The sequence below is a fragment of the Erythrolamprus reginae genome, chromosome Z (assembly GCF_031021105.1).
Source record: "Erythrolamprus reginae isolate rEryReg1 chromosome Z, rEryReg1.hap1, whole genome shotgun sequence".
In the NCBI taxonomy this organism is placed as follows: Eukaryota; Metazoa; Chordata; class Lepidosauria; order Squamata; family Dipsadidae; genus Erythrolamprus; species Erythrolamprus reginae.
The window spans coordinates 8,003,405-8,016,283 of NC_091963.1; the positions used below are offsets into that span (position 1 = coordinate 8,003,405).

The 12,879-nt window shown below is 43.1% G+C and overlaps 1 protein-coding gene across 2 annotated transcripts in view; it reads left to right on the forward strand.

Moving 5' to 3' along the window:
- Window positions 1-12,879, forward strand: part of LOC139154386 (sodium channel protein type 5 subunit alpha-like) — a 408,716-nt gene that overhangs the window by 337,440 nt on the left and 58,397 nt on the right. The window lies entirely within an intron of this gene.

Here is a 12,879-nt window from a genome sequence, read left to right on the forward strand (position 1 = left end):
CTCAATGGAAGGCAGGTTGGCAGCAATTGCTTTTTCTGCAGTTCTGATAAGTGCACCTTTGTGCCTAATGTCCCTGTCCTACTGTCTTATTATCCTTTCTATTACTACGTTCTACTCTACGTTGTTATGTTAATATGTACTATAATACTATACTTGTTTTACAAATAAATAAATAAAACAATAAATAACAGAAAGGGCTCCATAGTCATTGTCCTCTCCTACTCCTTCTCTCTGCAAACTTAACCCTATTGTAGTGTTGATCATATTATCTAGTTTGGTAATGAAATGTCTTCAACAAAACCATCAAATTCAGAGAGCACTAAAGATCCCACAACCCCAGAGCTGCAGGGATTCTCTTCTATTGGTACAATTTCTGATGCTTGACAAATCACTTGTGCGCAGATCCCGTTTTATTATAGATCTAGTGAATTTGAACTATTGACACAGTTTGGAGCCAGAAAAATTAAAATGCCGTATCATCGTTTGAGATCTTTGGACGTCCTACTTTTCTCCCCACCAAGTCCATTTTCTAGCAACAAAGTGGTTTGCGATGACCACAAAAGCAAACTACACTCCTTTGAACATATAGTCTAAAAACAAAAAAAGAGCTTTCAGGGCTTTAAAAGTAATGAAATAACCATTAGTTTTAAAAAATAATTATCAGATCAAATAAAATCAGACCAACAACCCATTAAAATGATAAGAACAAGCACTGTTTTTATGATTTAAAATTTTAATTGAATGAATAAGGAGTTATATTATGTCGGCTAAATATTGACTGAGATGACTCCCCAAATTTATTTAGGGGAGAGAGTAGGAATGCTTCCAAAAATGAAATTAATCAGATTAATGTAAAGATTGTTATTCATTGCAGTTCTAGGACAGGAATGAACAACCTGCAGGTCTTGAATTTTCCTTCCGGGCACATTTTAGGAGCTTCTATAAGATGTGTCTCCAAATTTGACAACTTTAAGGCTTGTGGATTTCGACTCCCAGAATTCTGCAGCCACCCATGCTCGCTGGGGAATTCTGGGAGTTGAATCATAGAGTTTCCAAATTCAGAGATCCCAGTGCGATAGCAATCCTACAAGCAAAGGCATTCCTAGAGGCTGAAGGTTTAGATTGCATAGTTGTTCTCGCCAGTTTAATTTTAAGTTAACCCACATCCCCAAACACTTCCTCAAAATTAAATACCTTTTTTTTTAACCATCATGCAGTTTGCCTAGGTCTTGTGAGTTTTGGAGAGGGGGAATAGCCATCAACAGGCACATAGAGCTAAACCACATCTTCATGCCATTTGTAAGAGACAAAAAGATAAAAAGGAAAGAAAAATACCAAAAAGCCTTCTCACCAGCAATCAACATCCAGATAAGCAGAGATTAATACTAAGATTAACACTAGACCAATAATAACAAGCAAACAAGAAACTTTCAAAGCAGACAACAAAGTAAGTAAGCAATAAGCAGTGTGCAAATCAAGGAACCAGCCAATCCACTCCCACCATTGCAAGACACATATATGAAAAGAAATTCCTTTACTGGCACTGATGAAGTTTGCTATTTTGATAATGAAACGTCTGCAAGATCAGAGAGCATCCGGGACCCCACAGTTCAATCCTGAGCTACAAATCTTCTCTTCTGTTGTTAGGAAATTTAATTTATACATTCTGCTATTCCGGAGGATATATTCCTGTAGCTTTCTTTGCAACAGTACAAAAAAGTTTTGCCCTTGCCTCCTTTTGACTAAACAGCTTTGGACCAAACTCTGCTTAACTTTATGAAATTAGCTAAAGCAAGAATAATCTAAATAGAGAGTAAACCCCACTCTCTACTACCGTGTTTCCCCGATAGTAAGGCAGTGTCTTACTATCTTTTTACCCCCAAAAGCCCCACTGTGTCTTACTTTGGGGGTATGTCTTACATTGTCCCGGGCACCCGGGGCCGGCTCGTCTTCGGGCTTCGGCCCGGGCGAGGCCTCTTCTTCTCCGGGCGGGCGGCGTTAGGCGGTGTTGTGCGGCGTCGGGCCTGGCCTCCATCCCTCCTGCGCCGCGGCGGGGCCGGTCCGCGATGCGCGTCCTGGGGGCGCCCGGCTGGCCGGCTCCGGAGGCTGCGGCTCCTCCCGCTGCTGCCCAACGCCGAGGATGCCCCGCGCCCAGCCCGGCTACGGCAGCAGGCAGGCAGGCAGCCCCAGGCGCGGCGGGGAGAGCAAAGGCGGCTTCGGAAGTCCGGGCGAGGCCTCTTCTCCTCCGGGCGGGCGGCGTTGCGCGGCAGGCGCGGCTGCCTGGAGGAGAAGAGGCCTCGCCCGGGCCGAAGCCGCCTTTGCTCTCCCCGCCGCGCCTGGGGCTGCCTGCCTGCCTGCTGCCGTAGCCGGGCTGGGCGCGGGGCATCCTCGGCATTGGGCAGCAGGCAGGCAGGCAGCCCCAGGCGCGGCGGGGAGAGCAAAGGCGGCTTCGGCCCGGGCGAGGCCTCTTCTCCTCCGGGCGGGCGGCGTTAGGCGGCGTTGCGCTGCAGGCGCGGCTGCCTGGAGGAGAAGAGGCCTCGCCCGGGCCGAAGCCGCCTTTGCTCTCCCCGCCGCGCCTGGGGCTGCCTGCCTGCCTGCTGCCCAATGCCGAGGATGCCCCACGCCCAGCCCGGCTACGGCAGCAGGCAGGCAGGCAGCCCCAGGCACGGCGGGGAGACCAAAGGCGGCTTCGGCGCGGCGGGGAGAGCAGGCAGCCCCAGGCGCGGCAGGGAGAGCAAAGGCGGCGGCGGGAGTAGCGGATGCCTCCCTCGCTTTTAGTACCGTGTTTCCCCGAAAGTAAGACATATGTCTTACTTTCGGGGTATGACTTATATTAGCCGACCCCCCTGAAACCCCCCATATGTCTTACAATCGGGGGGGTCTTACTATCGGGGAAACACGGTAGCACTAATGATGCTATTTAGTTGAGCAATAAAACTTCTGCAAGAAAAAAGCCACACTGAATTCTCATTTTAACGGAGCTACAAATGTTTTCCTTTATCGGTAGGCTTTCTGCCTCTCTTTGCTGCCCTCCAGTGGCTTCCTGGAGTGCTGCAGCCCAGATCAATCAGCTCTAAATTTCGTTAAGATCACAATTAGGATCCACAATAAAATGAAGTGGGAGGAGGAGGTACAGAATAGATTGTTTGAAGTAGCATGACTTTGCCACTAAACAAACACATTCACAGTGACATGAAAAGAAGTGTTGATTAATTAGCCTTTTGGCAATTAGAATTTCCTGCCAAACGGTTGTTAACGTCATGTGATTTAACAAAATCTGATGCCGCTCAAGAGAAATGCTTAAGACAGTAGCAATTTTCAACATTTACATTCTGCGTTGATTCTTTGTCACAGCTGGTAGCAATGATACTCTTTGCCTTAATTAATTGATAGGTTTGGACTGCTTTCCTTTCGTAACTTGCACAGTGCATTTTATTCTATGAATTTCCCTCTTCTCCAAGCCTGTTAAAATACTGTTTAAATGAAAGGATGATATCATTGGTTTGGACCTAGAGTGGAGTGGGATGCTGAACTTCACCGAGAGATCTATGGTGTAGATTCATGATTGAAGTAGTCCATTCCTAAGCAACTTGTGGTCAACGATACCTATGCAGAAAAGATGAGCGTGAAGAGGAATTGAAAGAAGAACATAAGAACATTAGAACATAAGAGGAGCCATGCTGAATCGGGCCAAAGCCCATCGAGTCCAGCATTCTGTGTCCCACAGTGGCCCACCAATTGTCCATGGGGATCTTGAGCAGAAAGAGAAGGCAAAACCCTCCCTTTCCCTTGACCCCCAACAAGGGAATCCTGCCTGCTTCAACCAACATAGAGGCGGCACATGGACATCCGTTTCAATAACCATCTTGGCATCCATGAACCTGTCTAATCCTGCCTTGAAGTTATCCAGGCTGACAGCTGTCACGACCTCTTCTGGAAGTGAATTCCATAAACCAAGGACCCTCTGTGTTGTGTCCAGAGGACAGTTAAGCCTTGTATCCGCCCCATATTCCTTGGGCGGGAGAATACCTTAATGTGATTGGTTGGCTGAGCCTGGCAGCCCGGTATATATATAGCTGCCAGGCACGGCCATGTTGTCTTTGGTTTAGTTCTGTAACCGTTATTCATTGTTAATAAAGAACCGTTAGTCACCACAAGAGTGCAGTCCTTCTTCCAGCAAGGATTCAACACTCTGGGTGAAGAAATATTTCCCTTGATTTGTCCTCACTTTCTTACCTTTGAGCTTTAGGGAGAGCCCCCTCGTCCTAGTATTGTGTGATAAGAGAAAAGAGAAAAAACCTTTTCTATCCCAAGCATGAGGTTAGGGGAAACTCTTTGCAAACAATATTTCCCGCTTCCATCGTAAGACAGCTTGGTTTATTAGTTATCAGGCTAAAAACCACGAGGCTGTGAGTTCTAGTCCTACTTTAGTTATGAAAGTGGGCTAGATGACTTTGGGCCAATCACCAGGAGACCACGAGTTCCAATCCCGCCTCAGGCATGAAAAAGGGCTAGGTGGCTTTGATATACACATGAGGAGATTGTGAGTTCTAATCCTGCCTAAGCCATGAAAGCCCACTGAATATGATTATTATTATTTATTAGATTTGTATGCCGCCCCTCTCCAAAGACTTTGTGCTAGTTATTATCTCCCAGCCCAAACCATTTCAGAGGGCTGCTATCCTGGGGAGGATAAGCAGGAAGAGTATCGTGTACTTTAACCAGCTATAGTTACTTATAAAGTCAGGATTATTATTTTTTTTAAAAAAAAATCTAATATAACCAGCTTTTTCAGGTCAAGATCCTGAAGATTTGTTCCTTATGTTTTTCCCTTGCACCGTGCAATCATCCAAGTGGTGCTTCATTTGTTGGAGCGGACCAAAAGAAATAGGACAACTGTTAATACGTATTATTCATTTATATTTCATACCTCTATATTTATATAACACATTAGTGTTATTATCTTACTAATAACCGTCAATAACAGGTGGGTTGAATGGCTTCCTAATGCTGTGCCCAGGAGAAAGAGGAGTTATGCAATCTGTCACCTCGAACTTAACCACCCAAATTATGCTTCCCACTGCTGAGTGGTTTTAACAACCAGCATTGTCTAGGGCATATGACATAACTCAAAGTGATCTTGATAAGTTAAAGAAATGGACTGGAAATTACAGAAACGCATTTATCAATTGCAAAGCCCTTCCCTTGGAAACAGAAAGAAAATGGACTTGCATAGAAAAGTTGCTGGCTTTTTAACAATATTTGTATAAAAGGTTTTGGAACTGGAGCCAATTAGAAGCTGAATATAAGCCAGCAAGGCGCTGCAGCTACAAAAAAAAAAAAATCAAATGCAATTTAAAGCCTCATAATCATGTACAGTAATACCTCATGATACGAACTTAATTGGTGCAAGGAGGAGGTTCGTAAGACGAAAGGTTCGTAAGACGAAACATTGTTTCCCATAGGAAACAATGTAAAGTCAATTAATCCGTGCAACCAAAAAAAACCCCGCAAAAAAAACGGCTTTCGGCGACTGCTGGGAAGCCACGCGGCTGTTTTAAAAGGTGACAGCCGGCCTGGGGGGCTTCCCAGCACCCCCCCGAACCCAGGTTCAGGGTTCGGGGGGGGTGCTGGGAAGCCCCCCAGGCCGGCTGCGACCTTTTAAAACAGCCGCGCGGCTTCCCAGCTGTCTCCTGAAGCCGAACGGCAAAGCCGAACTTCCGCGTTCGGCTTCAGGAGACAGCTGCGAAGCGGCGCGGGTGTTTTAAAAGGTCGCAGCCGGCCTGGGGGGCTTGCCAGCACCCCCCCGAACCCCGAACCCGCGGTTCAGCAAAATTTTGCCTCTACTTACGAACTTTGTTCGAGTTACGAACCGGTGTTCGGGAGACTTCTGGGAAGCCCCACCGCCCGGCTGTTACCTTTTAAAACAGCCTCACGGCTTCCCAGTAGTCTCCGAACGCCGGTTCGTAACTCGAAAAAAGTTCGTAAGAAGAGGCAAAATTTTTCTGAACCCCGGGTTCGTATCACGAGTTGTTCGTAAGACGAGAGGTTCGTATCTTGAGGTACCACTGTATATAATTTCTAAATAATAAAAAAAAGGAACTATTTCTCTTGGTTCTGAACAACCTCAATATCAAACACTGTGGCCACTTCTAGGCAGTTGTGTCAACCCCTAACCCCCAACACTTCTCCCTTAGAGTATCCACGATTGACCTCTCCAGGTTCCTAAGAGGCCAGTAAGGGGCGTACATAAGTGCACTGGTGTGCCTTTCGTCCCCTGTCCAATTGTCTTTCCTTTCTCTCACTTATCATATATATTTTCTTCCTTTCATATATCCTCTCCTCTAAGTTCACCTTCACCCTCTTTTTATATTATCACATGTCTATTTTCTTCCTATGTATTTATGTATTGGACAAATGAATAAATAAAATAAATAAATAAATTTGAAGAGGGATTTATAGGGAAAAAAAGGAAAAGTCAAAGAACAAGAAGGAAGACTCGGGTTAGTGGGATAAATGGAGTGCTAGATGCTCTCTGAACTTGGTTGTTTTCTTGCAAACATTTCATTGCCCAGCTAGGTAACATCATCAGTTCTACAAGGAGACGGGGATGGCTTTATATACAAGTGACTTGCTCTTGCATATAAAGTAATTAACGCAGTGTTCTTGGTGCTTCTTTCATAGAAATGTAAATATGAAACGGATATGAAGGAACATGAAAGACAGCTAGTCCTTGGCTTATGACTACAATTCAGCCTAGAATTTCTGTTGCTAACCCAGAATTTTTCCCCATTTTGCAATCTTCCTTGCCACAGTTGTTAAGCGAGTCACTGTGCTTGTTAGAAACAGAGTAGTAAAACGAATCTGGCTTCCCCATTGATTTTGCTTTCCAAAAGGGGATCACATGACCCTCGGACAGTGCAGCCGTCGTGAACATGAGTCAGTTGCCAAGTGTCTGAATTTTGATCATGTGACTATGAGAGTGCTGCAGTCGTCATAAATGTGAAGAACGGTCATAAGTCACTCTTTTTAGTGCCAGAACTTTGAATAATCATTAAATGAATGGTTGTAAATCGAGGACTATCTGTAGTCAATGAAGAAGTGGTTGGATAATGATAACTAACCATCAAGATGGGTGGACTCTCCTTCACGTATTTAAGGGATAAAACTGGATAAACAGTTTTTGGGGATAGTTAATTATAGTTGCTGAGCTAAGCAAGGGTTGAATTTAATAACCTCAGTAATTTTTTAAAATAATTCTACAGATTTTATGTTTCTCTGGTCAACACACTCATTTATGTTTGAGCTCCAGTCTTTTTTTTCTTTTTTGTCCCAACAACTGGGCTAGAAAAGACAATTGCCATTTTTTTTGTCTCATAATCTCTGCGTGTAACATTGCCACTTAAATAAGTTTAGGACAGAAAGAAAATGTAGTCAGATACAGAAGCCAAGGAAGAATAAAAGAATGAAAGCGTTGGAATCAGAAACAAATGTTGTACTTAATTAATGACCTTGGCCATTTGAGCAACTAATTTTATTTCTGCCAGTGGACTAAACTCATTGGTTTCTCCAGTGTTATATAAAGGAAGTATAGGGGATGTCTATCCTTAAGAAAATAGCTAAAGCTCCTAGCTCCATTTTGGGGGGGGCAGAAGACCTGTTCTAGGGAGACTTCCATAGAAAGACATTTCAACAAGAGGAGATTATGAGTATGACATTCAGAGAAAGAGAAAGGATCAAATAAATTCACCCAAAGAAGCCGGTCTTAACAATTTGGTGTTGAGTCAGTCAAAGGGGGAGGGAGTGGATGAAAATCTCATTGGAAAGCACAGATTATTCATTTTTCCCTACTTGCTCAAGACAGTCAGGATGCGTTTTGAAATCTGCCTATTTCTTTAAAAAAAGAAAGAATCTGAGGTCATGTTGAATCAAGCCCACAACACAAGACCTCCGTTGTTTGAATTTCTCTTAGAAACATAATTTATGAAGGAGAAATGAAATGTTTTCAAAATCAGTAGATGTAAACAGGTTGTTTTGACCCATGAAATACCTCTTGTTTCTCAAGACCTTGTCGATAATATGATCCTTTATAATGAATTCTTAGAATAGATACAGTGGAAATCCGTCAGCAGGGCAGTAATATGACCGCTGCATTTTGAAGTACCTAGTGTCAGAAGCAGCCATCTGCTTCATCCAAAAAGTCCAAAGAAGAAAGAAAGAAAGAGAGAGAGAGAAAGAAAGAGAAAGAAAAAGAAAGAAAGAAAGAAAGAAAGAAAGAAAGAAAGAAAGAAAATTACAGCAGGTCTTGTTAACCAGATCTTAACAAACTAATTCAATCTATTCTTCAGGGTACTAAAGTTCTATGGAACCTTGGAACGGAATAGATAGAATATTGACTGGACCGGACCAGACTGGACTGAATAGACTAGACTAGATTGAACAAAATAAATAAATAAATAAAATAAATAGATTAGATGAATAGAATAGAATCAGAATAGAATAGAATGTGGTTCGACTTGCAACCACAATTGAGCCTAAAAATTTGATTGCTAAGTCAGACAATTGTTAAGTGGATTTTCCCCATTTTATGACCTTTATTACCATAGTTGTTTACTGAAGTTACTGAATCCAGAGTATGATACCATGCTGAAGGATGCCAATGCAATGTTTACTGGAATTGTTAGTAACACAATTGTTAAGCGAATCTGGCTTCCTCGTTGACTTTGCTTGTCAGAAGGTCACAAAAAGTGATCCCATGACCTCCTGGGATCCTGCAACTGACATAAATAGAAACCAATTACGCAGCAACCGTATTTTGATCAAGTGATCATGGGGGTGCTGCAACAATTGTAAGTGTGGAAAAACTGTCATAAATCACTTTCTTCAGTGATGTTGTAACTTTGAACAGTCATTAAATGAATATAAGGGAAAGGAATGCTTTAATTGGGCAAATGTGATTACATACTCAAAGAATTTGTCTCCAGTGCATGAGCTCTCGGTGAACATACAAAATAATAATAATAATAATAATAATAATAATAATAATAATAATAATAATAACAACAACAACAATAATAATAATAATAATAATAATAATACCACCACCAATAAGAGAAAGAGAGTCTTATTAGGGGTCACAAAATTGATGAGTATCTGATCAATGAATTTAGATTCATTATTACATTTTGCAGGGTGTCCATCAATTTTTAAATAGGGAGGAAGAGGAAGGGAAAAGAAACACTGCAAAGCAACACACCTGTTCTAGACATGATCTTTACTCCCGAGAATACCTCTGAGTCCTACATCACCTCTAAAGCCATAGAAATTTAGAAATTTAAATAAAAACCAATGCTATTGTGGGTGCTTTGCTTAGAAAGGGGGGGTAAAATCCCCCCCCCAAAAGTCATAAAGGACCTATAGGTGCCCCAGAGAAGTCTTGTCAAGGTGGAGGAGATGTCAGGGGACAATCTGACCAATTTTGCTTTTTAGAGAAATTGATGTTTGATGACTGACCTTTATGGTAGCTGATCTGCATGCATGCCTATGAAACATTTTCAAAATTTTAAATGTGCTCCCCGAACCAAAAAAGGTAGGAATTCCCATGTTAAATGGACAAATTGTACGATGTTATATAAGGTAACTTACATTACTTTTTATTTTTTTTAAAAAAAATTGATCAAGGTTGTATGAAAATAAGGGTAGGTGAGCATTCATCCTATTTTCTTCTTTCCACTTCATCATTTGACTGTCCTACCTCATCCCAGTCAATTAACTGGTCTGTGACCCTTCCCCAAATTTTAGCTACAAGGATGTCAGATAATACAAGGAGTTGGCAAAGGAACTGACTCACCAGTCTTGAGTTGCAAACTTTTCCATATGTTCTGCTGAAAAGAAATAATTGCTCATCTTCTTTTACATTCCTGATGCCAGCAAAGAAAACTTGTTCATTAAACAAAGCTGAAAATAGCAATAAATGAGCTGGTATTAAGTTCATTGGTGAAACTAGAGAATACAGTATAGTAATGCATTTCAACATCCTAGTTTTACCTTCCTTCCTTCCTCCCTTCCTCCCTTCCTCCCTTTCTTCCTTCCTCCCTTCCTCCTTCCCTCCCTCCTTCCTTCCTTTCCAAAACCTCTCCCTATAATAACTTTCCAGCATCCATTTTCTTCCAATAAAGTTCAGCAATTCTGCAGTAGACATAATGTACAGCTTGTCTGTGTAATACCAGGTGCTTTCACAAAACCACCTTGATCAAGCAGACCTTAGTTTTTTTCCCCCAGTGCTCTAACGATGCTGGCTGTCATTCAACAGTTCCTAATCATGCCTGGTTTCCTTCCATTTGGCTATCCCAAATGTGGCAAAGCGTGGGAGTTTTGGCAATAAAGGGCCCGTTTCTCATAACTGTTACACACCATTATGAAAGAGAGGGCAAACTTGTCACCTGTTGCGATTGAAGACAAAGACTAAAAGGTGAGATTTAAAGGAGGAGGAAAAAAAGCTGAAGAATAGAGAGACCTCCTAGGTGGTAAGCAGCTGTTAAGCAGAGGAATGGTCTCCCTAGGTTAAGGGAGGCTCTGCTTGATGGGGGTTTTCAAACAGAATCTGCATGGTTACCTGTTGGTAGTGTAGTAGATTCCTTCCCTGTGGACTACATCAGTGGTTCTCAGCATTTTCTTCACCATGGAGTCCCTTTAAATGCCACTTGTGGCAATGAACCATGGTCACAGACCAAGACTTAAGTCAAGATTTAAAGTAAAGTTTGTACCTCTATGTACAAACTTAATTCATTCCGTGACCAGGTTCTTAAGTAGAAACGTTTGTAAGAAGAAGCATTTTTTCCTATAGGAATCAATGTAAAAGCAAATAATGCGTGTGATTGGAGAAACCACAGGAAGGGCGGAGGCCATGTTTCCTCCCAGGAGATTCCTAGAGAGGCCCCACAGAGGCTTCTCCCTGCCTTTCCCGGCCCTGTTTCCACCCAGGAGATTCCTAGAGAGGCCCCACGGAGGCTTCTCCCCACCTTTCTGGCCCTGTTTCCTCTCAGGAGATTCCTAGAGAGGCCCCACGGAGGCTTCTTCCTGCCTTTCCCAGCCCTGTTTCCTCCCAGGAGATTCCTATAGGGGCCCCACGGAGGCTTCTCCCTGCCTTTTCTGGCCCTGTTTCCTCCCAGGAGATTCCTAGAGAGGGCCCACAAAGGCTTCTCCCTGCCTTTTCCGGTTACAGTTTCAGAGGCTCGGGTTTGTAAGTGGAAAATGGTTCTTGAGAAGAGGCAAAAAAATCTTGAACACCTGGTTCTTATCTAGAAAAGTTCGCAAGTAGAGGTGTTCTTAGGTAGAGGTACCACTGTACTAGAAAGCACCACATTGTGGCCTCCCCTGAAGCATCTATGAGCCACAGGTTGAGATCCAGGTGGTCTAGATCAGTGGTTCCTAATGCCACAACTCTTTAATACAGTTCCTCGTGTTGTGGTTACCCCCAACCATAAAATAATAAAATTATTAGGAACCTCAGGGGCAGGTTCTAACTTACCTCGCTGCCTATTCACTTCCTCCTGCCCTACATGGCCGCACCATGTGGGCCTATGTGCACTTTGCACATTCATGCGCAGTGCCTTTTTTAAAAAAATAAATTGCAAAAAAAAAAGAGAGAGGCAAAACCAAGAGGGTGACGCATGCACAGTGCCAGAAATATCAGCTTCTGTGCCTGCTCAGAAGTTCAAAATATCATGGAACAGATTTTTTTTTTTTTTGCCGCTAGTCTATTTGCATGTGGTGGACCCACCTGGGGATAGATAGAGGAGCCATGTCTCGGTTCCTAAAAATATGTGCTTTCCGATGGTCTTAGGTGACCCCTGTGAAAGGGTCTTTTGACTCCCAAAGGGGTCGGAAACCCCAGCTTGAGAACCGCTGGTCTAGATGATCTATAGGCAAAGGAAGGGTGGAAAAATCTCATTCTGCTTGCTGTGATAGCAGTTGTGAAATTGTCCAGCTAAGAGTTGGATGTTGAACTAAAATTCCCTACCACCAAACCTATTTCCACAGTCCCCTGTTCCAGATTGCAAAGTAGAGGAATAGCCAGTAGCCACCTATTGGGTATGGCTGGGAATCATGGGGTATAATTTCCAGAGTTGTTGGAGAGGGATTAGGACACCTTCATTTTTGATCACTATGCTTTTCGGAATCTCATTCCCTCCCCCATTCCCATTTTGATAAGAATTGATTTATCTCCCTCTCTTTTTTTCATCAGTGGCTCCATTATTCATTTAAAAAAAAATCCCAGCTAGAACTTTCTCCCCAAACTCAATTCTGCCACACAACTTACCCTCCCTCCTCCCTTCCTTGTTTCCTCCCTCGCCTCCCTCCCTCCCTCCCTTCCCCTCACTCCCTTCCCTCACTCCCCCTTCCTTCCCCCTTCCTTCCCCCTTCCTTCCTTCCTTCCTTTTCTCTTCCTTCCTTCCTTTTCCCTTCCTTCCTTCCTTTTCCCTTCCTTCCTTCTTTCCTTCCTTCCTTCCTTCCTTCCTTTTCCCTTCCTTCCTTCCTTCCTACCTTTCCCTTCCTTCCTTTCTTTTCCCTTCCTTCCTTCCTTCCTTTTCCCTTCCTTCCTTTTCCCTTCCTTCCTTCCTTCCTTCCTTATTCTCCATCCCTGTTTTCCTAGAAGGAAGCCGAGGACAAATGACTTTCCTACAAGTATAATTTGATATTTATTACAAACATAACCCACCTTCACTCACAAGCCACAGTCATGCTGTTTTGAAATTATTGAAATCTATCCTGGTTATCAGAATCTTTCCCTAAGTCACTATTTTTCACCCTGTCTTTCCCCCTCCCCCCCTCTCTCTTTCTTTTTAAAAAATCCTGTTGTTGCTTATCTTGAACAAT